This window comes from Dermochelys coriacea, chromosome 18, assembly GCF_009764565.3.
Source record: "Dermochelys coriacea isolate rDerCor1 chromosome 18, rDerCor1.pri.v4, whole genome shotgun sequence".
NCBI lineage: Eukaryota > Metazoa > Chordata > Testudines > Dermochelyidae > Dermochelys > Dermochelys coriacea.
Genome location: NC_050085.1, coordinates 1,859,160 through 1,876,945, shown reverse-complemented (window position 1 = coordinate 1,876,945; position 17,786 = coordinate 1,859,160).

Below are 17,786 nucleotides of genomic sequence, written 5' to 3'. Positions count from 1 at the left end.
CAATCCACTCTAGTTAAGAGCAGCTTATCCCCTTTAGCTTAAGCCTGCTCCTACATCGACGTAAACTAAACCAAAATAAGCCTTGCTTTAAACCAAATTCAGCATGTCCACATGGGGAGTTGCACCAGTGCAGTTAAACCCTCATAAAGTCACACCTAAAGTTCAACTGATGCAGCTTCCCTCCCCCATCATCTTCTCAGATGGGCCTTTATTGTAACTGACTCACTGGCCAAAGCTGAGCAGGGGCTGGGGAGGGAGGGGGCTGGGCATTCTTGGCTTCTCAACATGCTCCCATGCATGGATATGGGTCAGTGTCTCCTATTCGGCACAGCTACAGTAATGGGGCCCCTTGGTTTGGCTGCCTGGGTGGTTTCCCCCTGAGGAACTAGGGGCCAGATGGACATATCACTGATGAGGAGATAAAGGGTGGAGGCCTGTCAGGGCCATGCCAGTGATAAGCAAGACACAAAAATCAGATGTTCCTTCAGAGGACATCAGTCCTGGAAAGGAAACAAAGACCTAGGGCTGGAGGGGACCCCCTGGCTCTTCAAATCCAGGCCCCTGCTCGCACAGGCAACCCAACAATATCCTCCCATGCACAATGCTAAAAGGAAACCTGAAAGGGGCTACCTTGTTCCCCAGAGCTCACCCTCCTTTACTGTGTCCCCAACCCATTTTCAAATCAATGCCCCCCCTCCACCTCATCTTCCTTTCTCATAGGCCACAATCTGCCATCAACTGTCCTGTGCCCACCAAACCAGCATAGAGCCAGAAACTCAACCTGCTCCCCAGAAATGCTCTCATTAGTGGCCTGAGATCACACCATGTGCTCCAGACACCAACCTTCCACCCACTGTCTTGTCATAAGCTGGGGAGCTCCAGCTGCCTCCCCAACCCTCCCATTGGCTGGAAGCCAGATGGTACCAATCCCATTCACCATCTCATTCCAGAGACAAGCCTAGACTCCCTTGCATCCTGTGCTCTCCCTGTCTGTGCTATCCTCCCAGGATCTCCAGGCAGATGAACAGGAAGAACACACGTGCCAATTCTACTTTGCTGCCCCCTCCGATTTGCGAAACTTCAGTTTCAGACACTCTTCTCTTACACGTGGATGATCAGCTCCTTGGGGCAGGAACCGCTTTGACTTCAGTGTCTGCAGCACCTGGCTAACAGGACCCTTTGCCATGACCTGTTCCTTGGCATTCACACAGCACAGCATCAATGTCACTGAAAAATGACTACGCTAATGGAGATCTGTATTCGTGAGCGGCATCAACTGGGGACATCAATGCTGCAGTCCCAGTAAAATGGCCCTCGGGGTCCCACAGCAAGACAACACATCACTCCATTGTGCTGGCTGGAAAACAAGTTTCCATTTTGCAAACAATGTTGAGGTTCCAAACTTTATTTTTGTTCCCCATCAGAAAAAAAGCAAGACCTTCCAAAGCGTTCCTGTAAATCACCTGGGAGAGAGAGCCCCCATCCAGAACAGCCAATCCCGCAGCAGTTAGGGAACTTGTGAGAAAATGAGGTTCAGGTCCCAGCTTTGAAGCAGGTAGAGAAAGGACTTGAACCTGGTGTGCTCTCTCTCTCTCTCTCATTTTGATCAGAAATCCTATCCTGTGCCTAAGGAACCTTCCCAACAGATGTGACAGCAAAACCTTGGGGTTTCGGTGAAACGTTTAGGTTTCAATGAAAACACATTTTGCTGAAAAATTCCCAGCCAGCTCTATGCCCCTGTTCAACCCAACCAGACCTAATTGACATGGCAAGCTACATAGGTCTGGGCAAGGTGTAACAGAGTCAGACCCATCAAGTACTCATTCCCCAAGGCACGTAAGATCTGCCATGGAGAGGGCTGCCCGGGGACTTGGGGGTTCACCCCATGGGTCCGTTTGTCACTAATGTCCATTCCTGAGCGCTTAAGGCCAGAAGGGACCATTAACTCATCTAGTCTGACCATCGGCTTAACACAGGCCAGGGAATTAACCTGCTTATTCCTGTAATGAGCCCCACCCATCCATGGCAGGGAGATTGCTGCATAACACAATACTGTCTCTCTCCTGCCCCTGCCCCCAGAGTGGGGCATGGTCTGTTGCCATTACTTTCTGATGACAAGTCTCACAATTCTGGACCATTTGAAGAAGTCTTTCTTCTGCTCCCCAGGTGCCTTTTCTCCCCAGGCTCTATGGATCAGCTTAGCTAGCCCTCCCCAAAACCAACACCCGCACTTTGGTTTTAGCTTTGGCTGGTTCAGTGGCTTGAGCATTAGCCTGCTAAAAACAGGGTTGTGAGTTCAATCCTTGAGGGGCCCATTTAGGGATCTGGGGCAAAAATTGGGGATTGGTCCTGCTTTGAGCAGGGGGTTCAACTAGATGACCTCCTGAGGTCCCTTCCAACCCTGGTATTCTATGGCCTTGTCTACACTATGAAATTAGGTCCACTTTATAGAAGTCGGTTTTGTAGAAAGCGTTTTTATACAGTTGATTGTGTGTGTCCCCACATAAATGCTCTAAGTGCATTTAGTCGGCGGAGTGTGTCCACAGTACCGAGGCAACCATCGACTTCCAGAGCGTTGCACCGTGGGTAGCTATCCCACAGTTCCCGCAGTCTCCGCCGTCCATTTGAATTCTGGGTAGAAATCCCAGTGCCTGATGGGGCTAAAACATTGTGAACATTGTGGGTGGTTCTGGGTACATATCGTCAGGCACTCGTTCCCTCCCTCCCTCCCTCCGTAAAAGCAAGGGCAGACAATCGTTTTGCGCCTTTTTTCTTGAATTACCCGTGCAGACGCCATACCACGGCAAGCATGGAGCCCACTCAGCTAACCATCACTGTATGTCTCCTGGGTGCTGGCAGATGCGGTACAGCATGGCTACACAGCAACAGTTTATTGCCTTTTGGCAGCAGACAGTGCAGTATGACTGGTAGCCATCATCAACGTAGTCCAAGGTGTTCTTTTAACTGACCTCAATGAAGTCAGGGGCGCCTGGGCAAACATGGGAGTGATTCAGCCAGGTCTTTTAAGTTTCGTCTTATGGCGATTCAGGCCTAGTGGCAGTACACTGTCTTTTAATCTGCAGCCAGCAGAAGATGATGGCTAGCGATCATACTGCACAGTCTGCTGCCAGCAAGATATATAAAGATAGATGAAGTGGATCAAAACAAGAAATAGACCAGATTTGTTTAGTATTCATTTTCTCCTCTGTTAAATCAACAGCCTGCTAAACCCAGTTTTGAGTTCTATCCTTGAGGTTTTGAGTTCTATCCTTGAGGGGCCATTCTGTTTCTTGCAAAGCCACCCCCTTTGTTGATTTTAATTCCCTGTAAGCCAATCCTATAAGCCATGTTGTCAGTCGCCCCTGCATCCACTAGAGCAACGGCAAACAATCGTTTCGCGCCCTTTTCCCTGGATTGCCCGAGCAGGAGCAGACGCCATAGCACAGCAAGCATGGAGCCCGTTCAGCTCACCACAGCAGTTATGACCATTGTAAACACCTCACGCATTATCGTACAGTGTATGCAGAACCAGCACCTGAAAAACCAGGCAAGGAGGCAATGGCAGCACGGTGATGAGGACATGAACACACTTCTCTCTAAAACCGCATTCCCCTGCAATTTGGAGATCATGGTGTTAATGGGGCAGGCTCATGCGGTGGAACACCGATTCTGGGCTCGGGAAACAAGCACAGACTGATGGGACCGCACAATGTTGCAGGTCTGGGATGATTTCCAGTGGCTGCGAAACTTTCGCATGCGTAAGGGCACTTTCATGGAACTTTGTGACTTGCTTTCCCCTGCCCTGAGGTGCAAGAATATCAAGATGAGAGCAGCCCTCGCAGTTCACAAGCAAGTGGCAATAGCCCTGTGGAAGCTTGCAATGCCAGACAGCTACCGGTCAGTCGAGAATCAATTTGGAGTGGGCAATTCTACTATGGGGGTTGCTGTGATGCAAGTAGCCAACGCAATCACTGAGCTGCTGCTATCAAAGGCAGTGACTCTGGGAAATGTGCAGGTCATACTAAATGGCTTTGCTGCAATGGGATTCCCTAACTGTGGTGGGGCTATAGACGGAACCCATATCCCTATCTTGAGGCCTGACCACCAGGGCAGCCAGTACATAAACCGAAAGGGGTACTTTTCAATGGTGCTGCAAGCACTGGTGGATCACAAGGGACGTTTCACCAACATCAATATGGGATGGCCGGGAAAGATTCATGACGCTAGCATCTTCGGGAACTCTGGTCTGTTTAAATAGTTTCAGGAAGGGACTTACTTCCCAGACCAGAAAATAACCGTTGGGGATGTTGAAATGCCTATTCTTATCCTTGGGGACCCAGCATACCCCTTAATGCCCAGGCTCATGAAGCCGTACACAGGCAGCCTGGACAGTAGTCGGGAGCTGTTCAACTATAGGCTGAGCAAGTGCAGAATGGTGGTAGAGTGTGCATTTGGATGTTTAAAGGGTCGCTGGCGCAGTTTACTGACTTGCTCAGACCTCAGCGAAACCAATATTCCCATTGTTATTGCTGCTCATTGTGTGCTCCACAATCTCTGTTAGAGTAAGGGGGAGACATTTATGGTGGGGTGGGAGGTTGAGGCAAATCTCCTGGCTGCTGCTTACGCACAGCCAGCTACCAGGGCAGTTAGAAGAGCACAGCAGGAAGCGCCGCGCATTAGAGAAGCTTTGAAAACCAGTTTCATGACTGGCCAGGGTACTGTATGACACTTCTGTTTGTCTCTCCTTGATGAAAACCCACCCCCTTGGTTGATTCTAATTCCCTGTAAGCCACCCGCCCTCCCACCTTCGATCACAGCTTGCTTGCAAAGGAAATAAAGTCACTATGGTTTAAAAAACATGTATTCTTTATTAATTGATTATAAAAATAGGGAGATAACTCACAAGGTAGCCCAGGTGGGGTGTGGGAGGAGGGTAGGAGGGAAGGAAAAGGCCACTTTAAAACTTGTTGAATGATAGCCTTCTATTGCTTGGGCTGTCCACTGGGGTGGAGTGGTTGAGTGCCCAGAGCCTCCCCTCCCCTCCGCGTTCTTGGGCGTCTGGGTGAGGAGGCTATGGAACTTGGGGAGGAGGGAGGGCGGTTAAGCAGGGGCTGCAGCGGCAGTCTGTGATCCTGCTGCCATTCATGAACCTTCACCAGATGCCGGAGCATGTCCGTTTGATCCCGCAGTAGCCCCAGCATTGCCTCATGCCTCCTCTGATCTTCCTGCTGCCAACTCTCCTCATGGTCGTCGGCCACTGTTCTGTACTTTGCTATTGTGTCCTTCCATACATTCTGCTGAGCTCTATCAGTGCCAGATGACTGCATGAGCTCAGAGAACATTTAATTGCGCGTGCGTTTTTTTCACCGCCTTATCTGAGATAGCCTCCGGGACGGAGGAGGGAAGCTTGAAACATTTGCAGCTGTGGGAGGAAAAAAAGGGAGTGAAGTATTTTAAAAGATACATTTTACAGAACAATGGCTATACTCTTTCATGGTGAACAACACTATTCACATTACACAGCACATGTGATTTTGGCACAAGGTCTCATTTTGTATCTTATATTGAGTGCCTGCAGCTTTTGTGTTAGAGATCACACACGCAGGGCCAGGCAACAGAATTCGGCTTGCAGCAGCCATGGTAAGCCATAGTCTTTCAGCTTCTGCAACCTTCATAACAGCAGCGCCCTCCTCTCCCATACCAAGCAAAGCATGTTGAGTTGGCCATTTAGTGCTGCACTTTTCCTGTTAACATGCAGCAGCAGAAACCAAACTAACCCCCTCCCCCCATCCAATTCTCCGGGATGATCACTTTTCCCTTCCCCCCACCGCCTGGCTGGTATCAGGGAAGATCCCTGCTAGCCAAATGCGAACAGCTCAGCGCCAATGGCCCCCCCTCCTACCGCATGGCTAACTGCTGGATGGATTTCTTTTCAGCCACAGGCAAACAGCCCAGTAGGAATGGCCACCTCTGAAAGTCCCCTTAATCAAATTCCCCTATTTCAACCAGGTTACCATGAACGATATCACTCTCCTGAGGATAACACAGAGAGATAAAGAACGGATGTTGCTTGAATGCCAGCAAACACCGGGACCATATGCAGCCTGGCTTTGTCATGCAATGATACCAGATTACTTGCTCCTAGCATGGCGTGGTAAAGTATCCTACCATGGAGGACGGAATAAGGCTGCTCTCCCCAGAAACCTTCTGCAAAGGCTCTTAGAGTACCTCCAGGAGCACTTCATGGAGATGTCCCTGGAGCATTTCCGCTCCATCCCCAGACACGTTAACAGACTTTTCCAGTATCTGTACTGGCCACGAATGCATCCCAAGTCCTCAGAGCTACTTAATCATCAAAAAACGCTTGCTTTTATAACATGATTATATTTAAAAATGTGAGGTCCCTTCTCCGGCTTCGTTGGGTTGGGAGGGTATTTCAGTCAGGGTGATAAAAAGATCCTGGCTGGCAGGGAGAACTGTGTGCTGTATGCTCTCCTCAAGCTTGTCCTCCTCCTCCTCATCTTCCCTATCTGCAAAATCCTCAGCCATGGCGGAGAGTATCCCATCCTCAGAGTCCACAGACAAGGGTGGGGTAGTGGTGGCGGCCCCCCCCCAGAATTGCATGTAGCTCAGGGTAGAAGTGGCATGTCTGGGGCTCTGTCCTGGAGCATCCGTTTGATTCTTTGGTTTTCTGGTACTCTTGTCTGAGCTCCTTAAGTTTCACGCGGCTCTGTGTTGTGTCCCTGCTGTAGCCTCTGTCCCTCATGGACTCTGAGATTTTTTGAAATGTTTTGGCATTTCGTCTTTTGGAACGTAGTTCTGATAGCATGGATTCCTCTCCCCATACAGCAATCAGATCCAGTACTTCCCGTTCGGTCCATGCTGGAGCTCTTTTTCAATTCTGGGACTGCATGGTCACCTGTGCTGATGAGCTCACCTGGCCAAACAGGAAATGAGATTCAAAAGTTCCCAGGACTTTTCCTTTACACAAGGCCAGTATATCTGAGTTCAGAGTGCTGTCCAGAGCACTCACAATGGTGCACTGTGGGATAGCTCCTGGAGGCCAATACCTTCGAATTGCGTCCACACTAACCCTAATTTGTAACGGCAATGTCGATTTCAGCACTAATCCCCTCATAGGAGAGGAATACAGAAATCAATTTTAAGAGCCCTTTATGTCGAAAAGATGGCTTCGTTGTGTGGACGGGTGCAGGGTTAATTCAGATTTAACGCTGCTAAATCCGACATAAACTCATAGTGTAGATCAGGCCTATGATTCTACGGGTTTTGGTAGGAGACAGAACATCGAAAAAGAAGACTGGGTGTAAATAAGGAGCTCAATAGAAGCAGGAGAAAAGCTGTACTGTACGAGAGGGCAAAGTGGCTGCTTTGCCTGACTTGCATGGGGCCTTTGCCTTTTCTGTTCATAAAACCTATTTGCTATTAAAAGCTTTCGGGGGTGGGGAAAGGTAGAATAATTTAGCAATATAACATGAAAGCTAACAAAGGTTTCATCTAGGAATTGTTTTTTTAAATACTATGATCATGACATCAATACAAGCACATAGCTCATGATGAACAAACAGATTTTATTTTCTAGGTAAGTAGTGATGACACCCAAAATTTCAAAGTCAAACTGTGTTTTTATTTTGTCCGTGAGAAGCAAGGTCAATTGTACATCTGAAGCTCTGTTCTCTCGCCAGGTGACATAAATCATGCTGGCAACCCAAAGGCACAGAGAGTATTGCAGTCTTTTTGAAAAAAACAAACATGTTTTTGGTCAGGAATTGCTGGTGCTTATTCTTCTCATTGCCACAGTCTTTCAGCAGTATCCAGTTTGACATTTATTCCCACTAAGCTCATTTCATTGCAAGCTCCTTGAAGATAAATCATTCCATTGTAAATGGATGCAGAGTAATTTCTCCAGACTCACTGGAAATATACAGTCAATAACATTTTTATCAATAAAACCAATCCCAGTTCATTTCAGATTGCAACCCAGCCTTGCTCAAGATGTTCTCAAAAGTTGTACTTACAGTCCTTGTTGAAAACCTTTTCTTTTTGGAAGAAAGCTCAATAAAATACATGCTTTGTTCATCAGGAAATTATGTTGCCTTGCTGTTTCTCAAGAGGAATTTGAGGCCTCTTTTATTAAAAATTTGTTCACGGTTAATCATTTCAGTGCACACTTAAGAGGAATTGCTTCATTGGTAGGTGTCCGATATAAAAGATCAGTTTGGTTCAAAACGATCCTATGCATTAACTCTTAGGAAGAGAACTTCAGGCTAGATTCACAAAGGGACTAAGGTGCCTAAGAGTACATCTACACTGCAATACAAGACCCGCAGCATAGCTGCGGCTGGGCTGGCTCAGCTGACTCAGGATCACTATAAAATCGCCATGTTCAGGTTCTGGCTGGAACCCAGGTTCTGAGGCCTTGCGAGGGGGGGAGGGTCTCAGAGCCCAGGCTCCAGTCCCAGCCCAAATGTCTACACTGCAATATTATACCCCACAGCCCGAGCCAGCTGACCCAGTTCTGAGACTGAGTGCTGCAGGGCTTTTATCACAGTGTAGACGTTCCCTAAGTCCTAGAATCAGGCCCCCTGGGGATTTGCACGATCCTTGCCCAGCTTCACCCAAACCATGTAAGTCCCTAAAAATCACTCAGCACCTAAATGTTCACAATAGGAGCTCTCGAGGCACCTGTGTTTCTGCCTCTGGGCACGTGCCTCAGCCCCACAGACAGCTGAGCCCCAGAGCGGGGGGGGGGGCAGGATAGCTCAGTGGTTTGAGCATTGGCCTGCTAAACCCAGGGTTGTGAGTTCAATCCTCGAGGGAGCCATTTAGGGATCTGGGGCAAAAGTTGGGGATTGGTCCTGCTTTGAGCAGGGGGTTGGACTAGATGATCTCCTGAGGTCCCTTCTAACCCTGATATTCTATGATTCTATGAATCCAGTGAAGATGGATGTGCCTCCACCTACCTCACCTGCAGAGTAAGCATGCTGGATCAGGCTCCTATAGGTGAGCTCACACAATGGCTGGGGAGGGCCTCCTACACAACCCCCAATGGTTAGGGTATTCCTCAGGGACGTTTTCAAACCCCGGCACAAGTCCCCCCCACCTGCGGGAAAGAAGCAATTTGAACAGGGATCTGCCACTTCAGGCATCAAGCTATGAGGTATTCGGCTGTGGGGCTCCCTCAGTCCCTCCTGCTGAAGCCGTTCTCCTGTGGATAAATAATGACAGAACCATTTTGCCAGAGTGAGCGAGAGCATGCGCACGCAAGCATGAGTAGGGCTCTGCAGCCAGGTGGCTGGAGCACTCCACTGTCAGCCCCTGGATCCAGTCCCCTACTCCAATCCCTCTTCCATTATTTATCCCCAGGGGACCAGCTTACCAGGAGGGACTGAGGGAGCCCCCCAGCAGAATACCTGCAGCCCAGTGGTTAGAGCACCCTCCTGAGAGCTGGCAACTCCCTGTTCAAATCTTCTCCCCTCCTCAGCTGGAGGGGGATCTTGAACAGGGGCTTCCCGTGTCCCAGGCATATGCCCTAACCACGGGACTAAGAGCTATGGGCAGAGGGAGCTCCCCTTCCCCTGCCTAATGCCGAGACAGGATTCAGCTGAGGCAGTCAGAGCCTTCCAGCAACCTGGACTTAAGGTGCGTAGCTCCAGGAAAGGAACAAGGCTTAGCAGTTAGCACAGACCCCTCAGCTTGGCACCTCCCATTTAGGTCAGGCACTGCCTACCATGCTGGCAATTGTGAATCCCACTCGGAGGCACTGGTCTCTCCCCAATCACGGCACAGGGTGCCTGGGCACTTAACTCTGGCTTTGTAAGTCCCAGCGATTTTCTAGGCACTGGAATGCCTATGGTTGTGTGTGAAGCCAGCCCTTCGGGCGCTAGCTGCAAAGAGTTTGGGAGTTCTGGCTTCCCAGATCAAACACTCTGGCCACATTTCCACTGGGGAAATAGAACCAGCGGTGTGGGGGAGGGAGGTTGGTCAGCTCGCTGGGGGAGGGGCCATCTTGTTGTTCTGTGTTTGCACAGCACAAGTACAATGAGTCCATGGCTGGGGCACACACCAAAGAAATAATAACAACCCCTTTTGGAGCCAAGAATGAAATTCACGCCCCCCACCCCACAAGAAATTCAGGTAACTGAGAATTTAGACCAGTTCTGAAAGCAACGTACCTGAGAAGACTTTAGCAGCAGATCTCACCTCCTGGAGCCCAGAGAAAGTCCCAGGTGCCACAGGTGGGAGACAGGTGTAGCTTGATGGGGAGTCCATGCAGTGAGACAGTGAGTTTGTCTGCTGGGTTATTGTTACATCACACAGGCTGGGAACACAAGGAGACAGGCAAAATGCCCCAGAAAGCTGGCGTCTGGCCATGTGGGAATTTATTTACACAAGGCAGGTTTTTTTTCCAGGTTTACACCTAAAAAATAGGGTTATTGAGCCAAATTCACAGTTGGTATAACTCTGTTAAATCAGTCAAATTGCTCCAGGGATAAATCTGGCACCATAATTATAAGGCAGGGAGAACAGAGATTCTTAGAGATGAGACATGGAGAGCAGACAAGTCAAGAACTGTGTATTGCATGTATCACCTTAGTAACTACAGCTCCCATCCTAGGCCTGTTCTACGCTGGCTCAGTAAATTCTGGACACACAGAATCTGGGGGCAGAGGGAGGAAGGCAAGTGGGTTTGGGCAAGAGCTTCTCATCTCTGGAGAGCTACATTCAATCCCTAGTCTAAGCCAAGTTCAATGAGACAGATGGGTCACTGGCTAGTCCAGGTCACAATCCCCCCTGAGTTTGGTTCCCAGGCAGCATGGCAATGAGCTTGCCCGGTGGCATAGGCGCCAACTTCTACTGGAGCCGGTGGGTGCACGATCCCCCTCTGCCCCCAGCCCCAGTCTGACTCCACCCCTGCCCTGCTCTCTCCTGCCCCCATTCCAACCCCTTCCCCAAAGTCCCCGACCTGGCCCCGCCTCCTCCCCTGAGCGCACCACATTCCCGCTCCTCCCTCCTCCCTCCCGGAGCCTGCTACAGCTGTTTGGTGGCGGCAAGCGCTGGGCAGTAAGTGGAGGAGCGGGGATGTGGTGCGCTCAGGGGAGGAGGCGGAGGTGAGGTGGGGCAGGGAGCTTGGGTGCCGGTGGGTGCAGAGCACCCACTAATTTTTCCTTTTGAATGCTCCTGCCCTGGAGCACCCACGGAGTTGGCGCCTATGCCCGGTGGCTATTAGCACATTATCTGCCCTGCCTTTCCTCTGTGTGCCACATGCTACTGATAGCTACAGCAAGAGAGTGGAGAGGCTGCATGAGCCCCATGCAATCTCTGCAGGCAGGTGCAGAGATTACTTGGCAGGCCCCCAAGGCTGCCACAGCATTGGTAGCTCTCCAGGGCATCCTCCCTCTTTACAATTATTTCCTGCCTGCAGAGAAAGAGGAAAGAAACAACAAGAGGCTACAAAGTACTAAACTTGATGCTGCTCCCCTGGAAGCCAATGGAAGTTTCCCAGAGTTCAGTGGGGGCTGTATCAGGCCCCGCTACAGACTAGAGACAACAAATAAAAGAGTTAAATAGCACATGGAGTCTTTGAACTTGAGCCCGATACCCAAGTGCCACATCTGCAATCATAAAACCACCTGCTCTTAAACCTTTGCCCAGGGCTTCACGTGGTAACCTACTCACCAAGGCATCTGCATGTGGGGGAGGGCTCCCAGGTTACCTGCGCAGCTGGAGAAGAGAGGGAGGTGGCCAGGCCCCGTAGCATTACAGGGCACCCAGTTCCCTTCACTGAGACACACTTGCCTTTCCTGCTAGGAGCCCTGGAGCTGGGGCAGGCTGAGCCACACTTGTTGGAGTTCTACATTTGGAAGAGGGCTCTCTCCAATGGGAAGCCAGCACCCTCACCGCAACTTCTCCAGCGGCGACTGTCTCTGCAGTAAGCCCTGTGCACTTCCTCTTGTCGAGGCTTCTTTGGGGTGTTCTCTGTGCAGAGTTCCAATCTGCCTATCACCAAACAATGGCAGCCACTCTGCAGCAAAGTTGGAAGCTATTGGACCCACGCACCAAACTCCCTCAAAAAGAAACTGGATCCCCTGATGGCACATGCCACCTCTCAGTCCAGGGGAGAGGTTGTCTGGGAAGTTTTGGGAAAAAATATCAAAGTTGTGATGTTTAAATCTTTACACCAAGTTACAACAGGGAAACATGACCTAATTTTTGTTTTTCTTTAGCTCATCACATCTTTAAACACTCTAGAATCATAGAATCATAGAATATCAGGGCCGGAAGGGACCCCAGAAGGTCATCTAGTCCAACCCCCTGCTCAAAGCAGGACCAAGTCCCAGTTAAATCATCCCAGCCAGGGCTTTGTCAAGCCTGACCTTAAAAACCTCTAAGGAAGGAGATTCCACCACCTCCCTAGGTAACGCATTCCAGTGTTTCACCACCCTCTTAGTGAAAAAGTTTTTCCTAATATCCAATCTAAACCTCCCCCATTGCAACTTGAGACCATTACTCCTCGTTCTGTCATCTGCTACCATTGAGAACAGTCTAGAGCCATCCTCTTTGAAACCCCCTTTCAGGTAGTTGAAAGCAGCTATCAAATCCCCCCTCATTCTTCTCTTCTGCAGACTAAACAATCCCAGCTCCCTCAGCCTCTCCTCATAAGTCATGTGCTCTAGACCCCTAATCATTTTTGTTGCCCTTCGCTGTACTCTTTCCAATTTATCCACATCCTTCTTGTAGTGCTTAATGCTTATTTTGTGCTTGGGTCACAAACACCCTGTTACTAGTAATTATGTGTTACAATAACTTTCTAAGTGATTCTAAATGGAAACTGATACTCCACTGCCTCAAGCCTATGCTCCTTCCTACCAGTGCTGTACAGAGGAAAGGCAAAGGGGCTGGAGCCAGGAACAGAAAATCTGGAGGGACCAATGAGGTGGGGGAGGGGAGAATACTGGAGGGCAAATGGAGGAGTGTTTCAGAATGATCTCTAAAGGGGGAATTGGCAGGGCATGGGGGTCAGTGAAGGGGCAAGAGCAGAGCTGGCTGGGAAAAAAACAAGAACATTTTCAAAAGTTGGAGAGTTTTAATACCAAGGATTTTATGGTTTTCTTCCTTTCCCCCTGAAAAAGAAGAAGGGAAGGAAAATAACCAAAAGGTCTGAACATTTTTCAGTGTTTAATAGAAACATTTCAAAATCAAAACACGAAAAAGTCACAACATTTTCATTTTTGAGATAAGGCCAATTTGTGCTGAAAAAAATTTTGTTCCAAATGTGTTGCTCAGGTGTTGGTACAAGACCCAGCGGTAGGGCAGAAAGGAGAGGGGGCATGGAAAGACAGGGGCTTTTATCCAGGTTTGAAAACCAGAAGCCTTTTAAACCATTGAGGGCTTAAAAAACTTCTCTCCCTTCCATTTGCCACAGTCCACACAGAGAGTGGGTCACTAACGTTTGCAGATGGAGAGTCCTTTGGAGGGCTCATGATATCGGACAGCGCAGAGCTGGCTGGCTTTATCATCAGCCAGACGATGTCTGTTACACAAACAAGGAAATTCCTAAGCCAATAACTTGGTTATGAGAGGAGTTAATGCTGAAGGCACGTTTTATCCTCAGCTCACACCCCACTTACAAGAATATTACACATTTAAAAACAAAAATTAAGTGTGGCAATGAACAGTCACTCCCCACCCCATCCCACGTCCTCTCCCCTGCCCTCCCCTCCCTTCCTGTCCCCTTCAGGCAGTCCAGCTATCGCCATGACCACACCCCATTTATATACCTCACTCTCAACTTGAACCTTGCCCCCTTGTATTTGCAGAGTGAACATGCCAAGGTCAAAATAATGAGTTACTAGATTATAAAATCCCAATCCCTACTCAAAGGCTACATCTGCAATGCACTCTAACACTAGCGTAATTTGCAGTGCGACATCCTGCACACTACCTTTAGTTGGTACACAATAGAGCTGAAATAGTTCAAAATACAAACGTGCAAGCTCTGTGTACCTTACCCAGCCCTACGGCATCACACACTCAACACACATCACAACACCAAGCAAAGCAACCGTGTATTGCATTCCTACAGGCCCCCTGCTGTCCCACCCACACATCACACTGAGAACACAGAGGATAAACTCCTGCCCTACTGAAATCCTTGACAAAGGCCCCATTGACTTCCCTGGCGCAGGATCTCACCCATACAACCCAGTATTGCCATGCACAAGCATGAAAAAACAGGAGAGTTTTTAAAATACTGACACATCTAGGGTTGGGTTTGGCCTGCACTTCTGAGCCTTTTGGTTGCGCTCAGGTCACATTCTCAAGATCTCCTCTGCAACCACGAGGCCTAAATGAAAGCTGAGATTCTCCTGCAATCTCCTGCTTTCAGCAGCTGTGCTGGTAAGAAACACACCCAAAATCGCTAGATGTTTGATAAAATCGTTTGAGTGGGGCAGCACAGACACCCCATCATCACCTAGGAGACTGATGGAACTACACTACACATTCAGAGTCTGATATTCAAGAGCTCCACACACACACACACACACAACTGAAGCCTAGTTTTTAGGAGCACTCGGACCCAGATCTTCAAAGGTATTTAGGCACCTACCTCCCATTGAGGATCTGGGCCTCAGCTCCCAGCAGCTGCCCCTATGATGACACAGATGGCCAGAATTGTCAAGGGTTCCCCACTCTGAACATTGAGTGCTAAGCTCTCTTGTGGAAAATATCCGGCCTTAATAATCAATACATAAAAAAACCTCAGCAGTCCCCTGCCAGCAGCAGCTCCCATAAGAGAATGCAACAAGAGGGCTGCTTGAAGGTTAGATGGATGGCAGAATTCGGGGATATTTGGATGCAGGGGGTTAGACTTGAGCCATCTGGATTTTCCTCCAGTGAGGAAAAGCCACTGGAGTGATTCCTCAGTCCGACACGTCACCTTGGAGGTGGGTTTCCCCTCCTGAGTCTGATTATTTTCTCCCTGGATATTTTCTCCTTTTGCCCTCCAGAAATCTTTCAAATGATCAATCTCCCTCCCATCCCCGTGTCCCATCTCAGAAGAGTAAGCAGTAGAGGAGAGCAGCACTGGCTTGAGCAAACAGAGTCTCTTTAGTCTCCCATTCAGGAGACACCTGCTGAGACAAAGCTTTGCTCCGGGAATGTTTCAGCTCTTCAGCACTCAGACAGGGGGAATCAGAACAGGTACTCCAGCCAAAAGGTCTCTTCAGAGCACTCGCTGATTGGTTCTACGAGACTTACAGGGCCAGCCCTGGAAGTCATGCAGGAAAGGGATTTCTGTAAGAGGGCAGGTGCTATGGAGAGTGGTAGATACTTTAGAAGAGGAAGAAGAATAAGAAGAAGGTGATTCTGGGGAAGAGCCTCAGTGGATCATGCACTGTTTTCCATCTGCTCTCAAGAGCGTGGTGAGCTGTGTGAGTCATAGTTAGGTCCTTCCCTTTGGAAAAGTCATTTGGGAGGAGGAGGATGATCTCTGTTGCTTTTTCTCTGGTTAAGGGGGCAGCCTGAGAGATGTCTCTTCCCAAGAAATACCCTTGCTAGTCCATCTTAAAAGCAGTCCATTGCATTCCAGTCCAGGACTCAGGGGGTGGGGGGGAATGCCAACAGCAGGGGTGTAACTACAGTCAAAGCAGGGGTGTCAAGTTTTCCAGTGCACTGCACCCAGTCGTGGGCTGGAGCACATGACTTACGAGGAGAGGCTGAGGGAACTGGGCTTGTTTAGTCTGCAGAAGAGAAGAGTGAGGGGGATTTGATAGCAGCCTTCAATGACCTGAAGGGAGGTTCCAAAGAGGATGCAGCTCGGCTGTTCTCAGTGGTAGCAGGTGACAGAACAAGGAGCAATGGTCTCAAGTTGCAGTGGGGGAGGTCTAGGTTGGATATTAGGAAACACTATTTCACTGGGAGGGTGGTGAAGCACTGGAATGGGTTCCCTAGGGAGGTGGTGGAATCTACATCCTCAGAGGTTTTTAAGGCCCAGCTTGATAAAGCCCTGGCTGGGATGATTTAGTTGGTGTTGGTCCTGCTTTGAGCAGGGGGTTGGACTAGATGACCTCCTGAGGTCTCTTCCAACCCTAATCTTCTATAATTCTTTCTCTAAGCCCTGGTCTGCACTACGAGTTTAGGTCAAATTTAGCAGCATTAGATTGATTTAACCCTGCACCTGTCCACATAACAAAGCTATTTTTGTCAACTTAAAGGGCTCTTAAATTTGATTTCTGTATTCCTCCCCAATGAGGGGATTAGCGCTGAAATCGACATTGCTGGTTCGAATTTGGCGTAGTGTGGACGCAATTTGACGGTGTCGAGGACTCGAACCCCAGACGGCACGGTTTGTTGTCTGACCGGAGAGAGACAGGCAACACCAGCAAGGTCTGAACACAAAGCTCTTTATTGAAGAGTGCACACAACAATAGAGAGCAGCCCGTCTCCAAAGAGAACCAGTAGCCTCTAAAAGAAAAGGAGTACTTGTGGCACCTTAGAGACTAATAAATTTATTTGAGCATAAGCTTTCGTGAGCTACAGCTCACTTCATCAGATGCATCCGATGAAGTGAGCTGTAGCTCACGAAAGCTTATGCTCAAATAAATTTGTTAGTCTCTAAGGTGCCACAAGTACTCCTTTTCTTTTTGCGAATACAGACTAACACAGCTGCTACTCTGAAAGCAGCCTCTAAGTAAAACTAATAGGTTTTTATAGACAGTCCCGTCACGTCACAAATTTATTCATAAAGCAGCCCACCCCTCCCCTATGTTAGTTAAAATCCTCTTTTTCTATTATGCATGCACTTCTACCCCTTTATTGTAGATAACTTTTAGCAAATCGTAATGCTTCACTAACTTTCTTATCAGTATGGGTGTCAACCAGAAGATGAGGAGTTAAGAACAGACATAACACAAAAACAGGGAGTGGAAAACAGTGCCCCTGTATCTGAAGGACTGTTCCCAGTACATCTGGTACAAAATGCAGGAATGCAGGCCTCCCCTTTTTTTTCACTCCCTGCAACTTAAACAAGTATTCCTTCATTCTACTTTCAGAGACTTTCCCAGCAGCCTTTCTTGGCCTGACTTTGGTTTGGTTGGTCTAATTGCTTCATGTTTAACTTTTCTCACCTAACAACGGTATTGGCCTCTGGGAACTATCCCAGAGTGCTCCATTACGACTGCTCTGGACAGCACTCTCAACTCTGATGCACTAGCAAGGTACACAGGAAAAGCTCCGGGAACTTTTGAATTTCATTTCTTGTTTGGCCAGCATGGCCATTGTGGTGAGCATGCAGTCCCAGAATTGCAAAAGAGCTCCAGCATGGACGAATGGGAGGTACTGGATCTGATCACTGTATGGGAGACAAATCCATCCTATCAGAACTCTGTTCCAAAAGATGAAATGCCAAAATATTTGCAAAAGTCTCCAAGGGCATGAAGGACAGAGGCTACAACAGGGACCCGCAGCAGTGCCGTGTGAAAATTAAGGAGCTCAGGCAAGCCTACCAAAAAACCAAAGAGGCAAATGGCCACTCTGGGTCAAAGCCCAAGACATGTCGCTGCTATGATGAGCTGCATGCAATTCTGTGGGGGGGCCCTACCACTACCCCACCCTGTCCGTGGACACCTGCAAGGGGGGAGTCTCATGCAACAGGGATGAGTATTTTGGGGACGAGGAGGAGGAGAAGGATAGCACACAGCAGGCAAGCAGAGAAACCATTCTCCCCGACAGCCAGGAACTGTTTATCACCCTGGAGCCAATACCCT